This window comes from Euprymna scolopes, chromosome 34, assembly GCF_053919585.1.
Source record: "Euprymna scolopes isolate OS-2025 chromosome 34, ASM5391958v1, whole genome shotgun sequence".
NCBI lineage: Eukaryota > Metazoa > Mollusca > Cephalopoda > Sepiida > Sepiolidae > Euprymna > Euprymna scolopes.
In genome coordinates, this window is record NC_136515.1 from 8,818,409 (window position 1) to 8,830,747 (window position 12,339).

Genomic DNA, 12,339 nt, shown 5'->3' on the forward strand with positions numbered 1-12,339 from the left:
GGCTTTATTCAAATTTCTTCTATAGCGGTTAATTTGAAATCATAACTATTTGGCAGCCATTACTAGAGTTCTGAAAAGAGCGTATTCTTTTCATTGTTTTGACTGTAGAGTTTATATACGAAACGGTTAGATACAGTTAATCAACCGAGAACCACATGCATATAAGTTATCTACGGATACACACTCCAGAAAATGAATTTCCAATGAAAAGAATATGTTGTTGTAAAAACCCTGGTCATCACATAAGATGTACAGAAACAAGATCTTGGATTTTCAAGAGACTACAACAATTTCAAATGCCCGTGTAAAAACATCTGGAAACTTGTCGAAGGAACCTGCCATTGTTGATGTTGGTCACTTTCCTGTATTCCCCCACAACATCATTTTATCGGAGGTAAGTTCACTCAGAGGACATCAGGCGACACAAGTTTTTATACGTACTGTAAGTTAAAATGAGACCATCCTATATGCGGTGGACGCGGTGCAACCAGCGTAGACTGCATTGCGTTAAAGGAGTAACACCCTTGAAAGTCTCTAGGAGATAGGGTTTCTGTGAGCCAGAAGACAGACCAAATATAATGCAAATATACATTAGAAATGCGCAATGTTGACGGTGAGATCCGTTCCTGATCATTTCTTTTACTCATGTTCACCCCTTACAAAGCATATCGCCATTTGGACGTAAGAGGCTACTATTTGGGGCCATGTCTTAGAAAGAGTAACAAGATATTTGTTTATATTACATTTCAACTTCTGCATATCAGGGAAGCAAGCAGCAGGAAGATAATTCCAAAGTCTAGCTGTTCGATGGAAAAAAAACCCTATTAGAATAGAAAGCTTTCTGGCATTTAGGGACAACAACAGTGAAGGGGTGAGATCTTATTCCTAAGCGAGTTTGTCAGTGATATGTACATCGAGGGGGTACAAGTGAAACGAGTTCATCAGAACAAATTTCATTAAAATATTTGTAAAACAGACACAGTGATGCAACATTGCGGCGATGGGACAGGGGTTGGAGCTTAGCTGATTAAGTGGGACTGATTAGATTGACAACTCGTTTTTGGACTTTATCTAAGAGGAAGAGACTAGTGGTAGATGCACCAGCCCAGATGTAGCACTTATTGATTTTATAGAAAGACTATTCCAAGAACAATATAAGTAGGGGAATTTTTTTTCCAGCATTTGATGAAGCTCTCAGAAATATTTGTATACTTTAAGTAAAACCAATTTCCAGTTACAAATATAAACGTATTCGGTATTATTATAAGTTGTATGTATTCATATTATGTTGTGTTATATACGGCGTTTCTTTACGTTTTCTTTCAAGTCAAGATTCAATTAACATAGACTTTCCCTTTTCTTCTTAAAGTCTAATATTCCGGATTTTCTCCCAGTTTTTTCCCGCGCCCACTTTCTTTGCTTCCGAAACTTTCCGTTATTGTTCGAAGATTTTTTTCTTCTCTATGTATGGAGAAGATTCCATTAGCTACGTGACCCGAAAACGGCCATACCATCACATCGACAAAAAATCCGCAAATAGTCCAATAAATAAACCAAAAATGATAGTAAAGATACACCAAACATGCGTCCATTCAGGGCATTTACCTGTTAACATACCTCCTCAGATGCAAGGTTTACATACCAATACACTTGTCATTTACAGCTGAACCTAGTAGACGAATGAATATAGTGTTGTATAGTCATCCGCTATATACACATCATCTATTTAACTGGTGTACGGCATGATCAGGTTGACACACCGGTTCCCGCTGGATCACCGAAGGTAAGCAACGTTGAACCTGGTCAGTACAAAATGGGTGACCATTTGGGACTTCCAGGTGCTGTATGCGCTCTCCGCTTATCTCAGCATTGTTTCCAGTCTCTCTGGACTTTACTTACCACTGGACCCAAACAGTGTCCATTCAGGAGATGTGTGGGTAGTGATTGCGCGACCTTTGCCTCACAATTACACACGCTGGTGCCCTTACAGAGGGGTATCATTTGTCTTTCGAGACTGAACGGAGGCATCGATATAGTGTGTGTTTAGTCTAAACGTGACAAATTATAGGCTTTTTTTTATTTCGAACAAATAGATATTTTGTTTCATGACAAACAGAAACAGAGGATGCGACGCTGCGATGCCAGACGGCTACTCAGCGCTAAAAGATCTTGCAAGAAACAACGATAATACAAAAATGTACAAATTTGATTAAAAGACAATAAAAAATATTTCAATTGTATCACAGTATGTTCAACGTTGTGAGAGAGACTTTCTTGGACACTAGTTCCTACCAGACGAAACCAAACCTTAAATACAAGCATGACCCGTGGAATTCCACGGCGTGAAAGATATATATATATATATATATATATGTATATATATAATTAGATATCTTACTGCTGATGCAATTCTCTATTTATATAAAAGCCAGTTACATCCAAGGATGGAATACTGCTGCCACATATTGGCAGGAGCTGCTAGAAAAGACTTGTCCTGTCTTGATAGGGTTAAAATAGACTTTGTGGCCTGGTGGGAGATGTCCTTTTCTCTTCGCTGCAACCTCTATCTCACAGAAGAGATGTTGCGAGTTTGTATCTGCTTTATCGTTATTTTCATGGAAAGTGTTCGACTGAGCTTCATTCTATGGTCCCCCCTCGCCAAACTGTCACAAGAAACACTCGACTAGCTGAAAACATTATCAATAATTTTCCCCACTCTTTATCTGTGCCTAAACCTAAACATAGATTCCATGATCAAAGCTTTTTTCTTAGAACTGCACGCCTGTGGAGTTGTCTTTCGTTTTCCTGCTTTCCAGCTGTCTATAATATGGTTGTCTTCAAGTCCAACGTGAACAAGTTTCTGATGAGCCGTTTCACTTAAGTTAACAAATTTACCGAACTTCCATTACTATTGATTACTATATTGTCCTTTTGATTACTGTACACTCTTTAACCCTTATCTTTGAGTGGCCTATCGGCCTTGATAAATGGCGACGCCTATGTAAAAAAAAAACATCACGAAATGATTAATCTATAAAATCAACAAATATATTTTTATATAATAATTTTTTCGGATAACGAAACATTTGGAGGGGCAGAAAAAACAATAAGACGCAAGAAATGTGAATTTAATGATATTTCTATGCAGTTAATAATCATGATATTTTATATCGAGATGAGATAAATAAACAAGCAGTCACAATTAGCCGCAAAGTAATATTGTGCTACATAGTTCAATACAAATAATGTAATACAATTTTACGAGACAATCTTTCATTTACTACTTAACTACAGTGCCTGTTTGCAGAATTGTCTTTTTTTTTCATGATTCTTTTGAATATATATATTTTTTTACGTAAGGTTTCGCCTACTTCTTTCTTCGGTGAACAATAAGTGTCTTTCTCACACCAGTATAACAATGATAATATCTTATAATCATGTTATTCAAATACGATGCTACATCTAAGAGGGTGCGATTCCTACTAATATCCTGGATTGATAGATTCACCTTTTAAAAGACGAATTTCATGAATTTCGCTTTTATTAATGTAGATTGTACATCAAAATTGTATATGTCGTTTAATTTTCGGGCGAAACGTAGGACTAAGAAAGGATAAATAGCCGAATAGAATATTGCTATTTAGATGCGGTTCCAGGAATGCAGTGATTTTCCATTGTAGAAGGAATAAATATACAACAACGTTAGGTCAGTGACGGGTAAAATGGGACATAGGAAATGACAGACGAATACGATTGGTCATTAAAATTCACACGCAGCAGATCAAGGAACATGTTATTAAGAATTTAAGTCGGCAAAACGAACACGAATTCTATTTTATAATGAGACATGACAAAATTACGCAAAGGTGATATTTTAAAAAAATATGACACATGAACCAATTAAGGATTTGTACAAAGACTTGACAGACCAACTTAGATTATGTGTCGCACATTAAGATAATTGACCAGGGTAAATTGTGTACAAATTTAAAAGTAACCTAGTGATAACTATCTTCATGGAGAAAGACAGATTATTGAAGCCATCTGCTTCTCTTTGTAAACAATAGCTGACACTAATGATGTTTTCAGTGGTTTTCTTCTACGTTACTTATTCCATCTTTTCGTTTTGTTCTGGCTGATTCGTCGTTTCTAACATTGGCGGCTGTCGATGGCTTATCTGGCTTACAATCATAATATAGCAATAGTTTTAAGAAAACTTGCAAAGAACAAACATTGTTACACACTGTGTGTAAATGAGTTGTACTCTCTGTGTGTATACACGCTCGCGCACGCACGTGTGTGTATGTGATACATCTTTTAATAGGCTAACGTTTATAGCTTTGTAATCAGCCAGAGTAATTCTTGTCGGTTAGTGGACCTCAGCTCATTTCGTGTCTGCTAATTTCATCCCGATCTTCTTCGAGCCTAAAACTCTCGTTCCCTGTCGCATACTGGCATCAGTTGATAAACTAATTCTGACTCCTAAAGTTATTGATTCAGATTTGTAAATCATAAATAGTTCGTTTTTTTTATCTAAGAGTAACTGATATGCGCAAGTGACACGTCCTCACGACCCCACCCTTGACTATCAGAAAACTGACCACGACCGTGCGAGGTAGTCTTGTCTCGAGAATTCAAAAGCCTCTTCTGGTAGCTCCTTATTATGGATTTAACTTCCATATAGCTTTGTTTTCTAAATAGGCTTTATGTTTCCATTGCATGGTGATTTGATCTATGCAGGGTAGAAACGGTTGCCTTAGCCTTTATATATAAAATGTTCTATATTTTCATATAGAAAAACCAACTAAAAAACATATTTTGTTTCAATGTTCAAGGATCGTTTGTTAACTTTCCATTACAGTCATAGTTTTGGAAAACGTAGCTTTGAAATGAAGTTTTCGTAGACAATGACAGTAACAAGTATATTTCTAGACGGGCTTCGGGGTAATTGTTACTTGTTGCAATCCCCGAAGGCTTTGCGTAATGAAAAAAAAAATGTTATTTGCGAAGCCTTATCAGCGATACTACATACGGACGGGGCCGTAAAGAAAGAAACGAACATCACAGAATGAGTTTTTCAACCACTGAAAAAAAAAACACTTAATAAAAATAAAATAAATATTAAAAGAACACAGGTACGGAAAACGATAGCGAATACTTATTTTCTCTGTGAGTCAATTCAAATAATGCCTTCAGCTACGTAAGGGTTGTTTCAAACTTTAATGTGATAGGCATACAGACCAAGACCGACAGACGGAGCGGCTTATTGAAAGGCGAACTCGGATCGATAAGTAATTTTGTAATATTTTGTATGGCATACTGACGGCTTTGTCCGGCGTAAAATACGCTTAAATATGATTTTTTTTAAATTTGTCCAGATTTCGTATGTGTCATTATAGAGTAGTTATTAAAAAAAAAAAAAAAACAGAAGATTTACATGCCATCAGATAGAATCGAAACCAAAAAATATAGCATTCAAAGCTGGTGACGTAACCACTGTACCAACGTTACGGGTCTATAAACTAATTAAAAATGATAAATAAACTAAAATGAATGTATAAAATGTTAAACGATGTTTTTAATTATGAGCAATTTTTGACTACTCAAAAACAATTTTAACCGGCTAAAGACCCGTACAAAATAGTCTGTAAAAAATCCACTCATCTTTACGTTTCAGGGTAGATAGAGTTTGAAAACATGGAGAAAAATAGACAGACAGACAAACAGACCAACAGACCGACAGACCGACAGCCATATAGCAACGTCTTAAAAATATACGAGGACAGATCAATAATTTCATTTTCAAATTTTATGCTCGCAGATTGATCGACTGATTGCCTGACCGACAGAGAGAAGCCGTAAATTAGATGCATCTCATAAAAGAAATGGACATTGGAATCTAATAAAAATAATGAAATTCTTAAAAAAAGAAACATCGTTAGTCTCTCTTTATGCCATAATTAATTCTTACTAAAAACAAAAAATAAGCAGACTACTGCGCTCGGAAAGATTTGAGTTTGAGCTTTTACTAACTCAGGAACTTTATATAATCACAGGAAACTGACTTTCAGAATATACTTAACTATTATCAACCACAGCAAACTTCAAGACAGCTAGCAGAACTTCTTCGAATTAACGCCATTTCAGTTGTTGAATAGTATCCTGCGCAACACCGGAATTGTTGCTAGTTGTGCACACACGCATATGGAGTTGGATGCACACACGTAAATATTGTTGACAAATCTTCAAACCAAGTAATGTCATCAAAGGTCATAATAATTGCAAGAAGTGTTCATAAGCTTTGAAATGAACATTATTCAATTGACAAGTTTTGAAAACAGTCATATTGAAATTTGGTGTTGGACGAATTTAATAAGGGCCAGCGAAATGCGGCATGGAAAAATGAAATTCCTATCTGAAATTTATGTAAATAAAAACAAATACCAGCCAAGGAAAAAGTCAGTTAGAGAGAAGTGCACCAAGACGACCAGTTGTCATTTTGTGTCACCCAATTGATTGCCTGCTGTCGTTGGAAACCCATCGAGGTTCACCAGGAGAAAGTTCGCATGCCCATCACCATCACTTAATTCACAATACATTGTAATCTACATTACACTGTATCAAACCATACACTTGATTTTATGAAACCATTTTTTTATATACGATGTTTTGAAGTAAAGTTTAAAATGAAAAGGTCCAGAATGATAGTCCAATAGTAGTCTAAAGTGAAACATTCATTGCATAACATACTCCTGTCATATCAAAGAACTTACTGTATATTTTATATGTCAGGCTTTTCGACTTGTCTGGCAATAAATCTTCTCCAATGCACATGTGATGTTTACCTGTGTGAGCTGGACACTTCGGTCAAAATTATCCAAAGTTCAAACAACATAATAAACTTGAACAAATACATCCGAATAAAATGTCTTATATATATATATATATATATATATATATATATATATATATATATATATATGTATATATGTATACATGAATAAAATATTATATATATACATATATATATATATGTATATATGTATAGATGAATAAAATATTATATATATATATATATATATATATATATATATATATATACATGAAATTCAGACGAAAAAGGTTAAAATGTCTTAATGTATAGTTCGTTCAATCTTTTAATTTCAACCTTTTTCGTCGTTCATAAAAACCGACATCAAATTTGATATGCAGGATACTGAGATTTGGGAAAATCTATGTGATCGGTTTTGATAAGAAATTTGCCGATTAAGGGGTCAGAGTTCAACTATTTGGCCTCTGAGAACTCTACCAAACTCCTCCTACAATTTTGGGTCTACGCACTTGAAATTGTAGATATAGGTTCCTTGGACATCGATCTAACTTAATAACTTGATTTGAGCCCAAAACAATAAATTTTACTGAGAGATAATATGGGTCAAAGTGGAGAAAATTGACCGCTTTTTTTTTGCTCAACATACACCTCCAAATACCTGGGAAACGCCAGGCACCCAGGCTTGTATATATATATATATATATATATATATATATATATATATATATATATATATATATATATACGCACACTAGTGTCTAAAAATCTGTGACAGTTTTTTTTTTCTCAATTTTTCCAGAACATTTCACACATCTGTTACGCGATACACTCTATTAATTACAATTCATTAGAAAAGATAGAACCAAGTTAGGAGCATTTCAATTCTTTTTTACATGCAAGCGTCCAAAACCGTGGGACAAAGAAAATAAATTAAAAACAATTACATGAAAATACCCAAATTGGTGGACAGACATTAAATATCTAGTGAACAAGCCTTTTTTTATAACTGCAGCGTACCTTCTACTGCAAGATTGAATGAGATAGCAAGATTTATCACGTGAAACATTCGGCGATTCTTCTTTAAGTTTTACCCGTGAATCTTCAGTATTGATAGGTTTTCCATGGGGTTTGGGTCCGGACTTTGAGGTGGCTAATCCAAAACTTCCACATTTTGCTTGTTCAAAAATTCGATTTCATGCTTAGCTTTGTGGCAGAGGGCGTTATCCTGCATGGACATCGTTCTTTCACACTCAGAATTTCCAAGTATTGGGTGGACATGATCTCTCAACAAGTTCTTGTATATTGTTCCATTAACTCTGGTGTTTAGACGGACCAGATCAGACGTTCCTTCCCAGGAAACCATTCAAAACACCATTACTCTACCCTCACCAAACTTGACCGTTTTCTTCGGGAATTTTTCTAAAAATTTCGCCAGCAAATCTCCTTATAAATGTCTCCCCGTCAGATTCATATACATTAAACTTATTTTCATCAGAAAAAATACATTTCGCAACTGATCATCTACCCACTACACATGCTACTGAGGAAAGTTAATCTGGTCATGATAGAGATGTAGTTCACGAGAAAGGCAGGACACTGTGTGAAACCTATCGTTCAGCGCCATCTTCTTATTCAATCAATCTTGTCTAGGAGTTATTTGAGGTCTGCAATTGTTCTTCAATGGTAGTATTTTTCCCAGTAATCTTGACATCCTTTATAACTCTCCAAACGGTAATTTCCGACGGCTTCAAGCCATCAGCTATCTTCCGTATTGAATGGCTTCCCCATAAAGTTTAATAATTGATTTTCTGACGGCAGCATTAATTTTAGGTGTCATAATAACGGTGAAATAAGCTGCAATGACTACAAAGTGACGTAATCGACTCATTCGACATTTTCGTACTTCGAAAAGTGGGGGAAACTGACTACACAGTCCACAATAAATTATTTTCCTCACTTTGTCCCACGGTTTTGGCCACTTTAATTTCCAAAAACATTTGATACGCTCATAACTTTTTTTCGATCGTCCATAATGAATTGTAATTAATATAGTGTATCAACATAAGATATATGTTAAATGTGTGTCAGTTTAGTGTAACCCCCCCCCCAAAAAAAAAATATTCTGGAGAAATGTAAAACAAACTAAACTGACTCAGAGTTTGGGACGCTAGTGTATATATATATATATATATATATATATATATATATATATATATATATATATATATATATGTATGTATATACAACAAATGTACCCGTCGTTGACTGGGTTCAAAAACAGCCTACAGAAAATCGACTCTGATTTATGAAAGTATGATAGATTATGAAAAGGAAGGTTTGTACATTTGAGTTGAATTTGGGGGTATCAAAACCAAAGCAAAATATGATGAAAGTAAAAATAAAGTAGATAACCCCCATAATTTATTATACCATACCTGTTCACACTGACATATTGTGATATTATAACAATATTCTGTGGATCTATATTAAAAAAAAAAAACTTGGTAAACTTTGTGACATATTTCCATTCTATGGAGGTCAGGTGCGAACGAACACCCCATAATTTTATTATACCATATTTCTTAAAACTGGAACATAATTATCAAAATATACTTACGCAGATAGATATGAAAAAGTCTTTATTAAAGGATGTGCCTATTTGCATTCTATGGATGCCAGGGGTGAACGCATATCCCACAATTTTATTATACCATCCCTATTTAAGTTAAAACATACTTATCAAAGTATTCTTATATACATCTATATCAAAACAACTGGTAAATGTTTTTTTTTAAATTTTTAATTCTTTTTATTTCCATACTTTGTTGACCAGGCGCGAACGCAGACCCCACAATTTTAATGAACCACCGTTCTGCCAGATCAAACATACCTATTTCTTGTTTATCGATACATCTTCTATCATTATATGTAATATTTTTTTTTAAATAGTCAACACTATAGGACCCTATTAGCCTTTGTATTATAGATATGCCTGTGTGTGTGCGAGTATATATATATATATATATATATATATATATATATATATATATATAAATTAAACTTTGTCTGTTATGAGTTCCTTCTTTATAGATTGGAAAACGGCTGGACCGTCATGAAATTCCACACAAATGTACTTGGCATCGAAAATTTTCAACAAGTATCGCCAACTGATATTCGCTATAGATTGTACGTATACAAATGAAAAGGGCCGGCCATTTTTTAAAGTCACTGCTAAGTGACGAGCCAAACCGATGCTGAAACCGTTATTTAGGTCATGAAATTGTTCATATTACAACTACACAATTCACAGAGCACGCACACACGACCATTACAGCGTGTTTTCTCTTTCTTTCTTTTTTGTTTGACGACGTATCTTAATGCTGTCCCGTTAATTGGAAAGGCAATTACTGATACAATTTACTTTCTTAAATCAAACATTCATAGACGGTAATACCACTTTTACAGTTACCTTTTTTAAAAATTTTAAATAGTACTTCGATTTTTTTTCATTAAATTTAACTTAATTAACACTGTGAATAACATTTACTTATTCATAAAAAAACTTCATTTACTTATTAAAAATGGTTTTCCTTGACTAAATAATCAAAACCAAAAAACTCCTCATAAAAACAATAAAACACAAATGCATATACATTACTTATACATTACTTATGCATTTACGTACACTTATTTAAAATTATTTCTTTTCTCATATATACATATATATCTATATATATATATATATCAATACATATATATGCATATATAGGTATATATGTGTATATATGTATACATATATATTTATATATAAACATATCTATGCATATATACATATATACATATATATATATGTTTATACATACACACATATATATATATATATGTATATGTATATATGTATATATATACATATATAATAAGACAACAAAAGTATGAAATGAAGTAAGAAAACTATATATTGGTAGATATAGAATGGATCATTTATTGAATGCAAACAAAATTGGAGGGATAGAGAAGAATCTTTATGCTAAGGCGTTGCGAAGCCTAATGTTTCTCATCAGAAGAGTAGAGAAGGTGCTAGGGGAAGATGCGGCGTCTAGCGTAAGTTTCATTAGGGACGAAAAAGATTAAGAGGAATTATAGAAAGTTGTGGGAAGCGTTATTGAATTCTAAATAAATAAGGAGAAACTTGTTATATATAGTATGATATATAAGATTTATATTGTCTTTAAGATAGTGTTTAGTTTAAGGCGTATATGCTTTTGGATTAAATTGGCGGTGTATTGTTGCTGCGTGGTAAAATTTTAACGGTTTGTGGGGTGTCTATTATCTATAGAGTGGTAGCTGCAACCTAAACTGCAAATGGCGGATATAAAGTCGCTTATAAATTGTGGGGGTCGGGTTAATGCAAGGTTGTAATATTGATTAGGTAATATTCGGTAATATTTTAAAGTTTATTCTGTTATCATATAGGGAGTATGATTATAAGGGGGCGCTCGGAGGACAGGATGGCCATGTCTATGAGTGCGTTTAACTTGATGCAAAATGTTTTAGGATACAACTAGGTGGAAGAGTAAGGGGACATTTACTACTTATAAAAGCGGTAGTAATACCAATAAGATTGGATAATTATAAATCGAGAATAGGAGGAAAAGAATTCACCAAACCAGCGCATTTATGCAAGACCACCCTAACAATATTACAAAATTTAATGGAGAAGTATAGAATTTTAACGGACAGCTGTAAAACCATGCTTCTTGCAACATCTCTAGGATATTAGAACTACTACAAACAGTAGCTACTCCGACTGAATATACCTGCCCCTCGTGTTCATAAACGAGAAAGTGTTATTCCATTTTTCTAGGCCTTGCTTTAACATAAACTTCATGGCCTTTATAATCAGATTTCAAGAAATTTAAAGTTTTATTTGGGATTCTTGAATCTATTTTTCTCAGTGAAGAACTTCTTTAATTAAAACTCATGTTTTTTTTTTGTTCGAGCTCTTACGCTTTCCCGGCTAATTTTACATCTAATTCCAATATAACCTCATCCTTTCCTCTTTTCTGTGTTTGTATAAGTAGATATATATGTGTATATGCGTATATATGTGTGTGTGTGTATGCATATATGTTCTTTTATTTTACTTTATTTTAATTTTTTACGGGACCCATCACCCCAATTAACTAACGCATCACATCTCCCCCATTTTCCTTTTATTCTTACTCCTCCACTTGTCTGTATCCCCGTTTTTACTTATTCCCTTGTAATTATTATAAACATTGTTATCATTATTATTATTATAATCAATAGTAGTGGTGGTGATAGCGGAGGTAGTGGTAGTAGGACTGCTATCACTATTATTGTTATTATTATTATTATTATTATTATTATTATTATTATTATTATTGGTATTATTATTATTATTATTATTATTATTATTATTATTATTATTATTATTATAGTCTTCATTATAACTGCTGTTATTATTATAATCCCCGCTATTATCC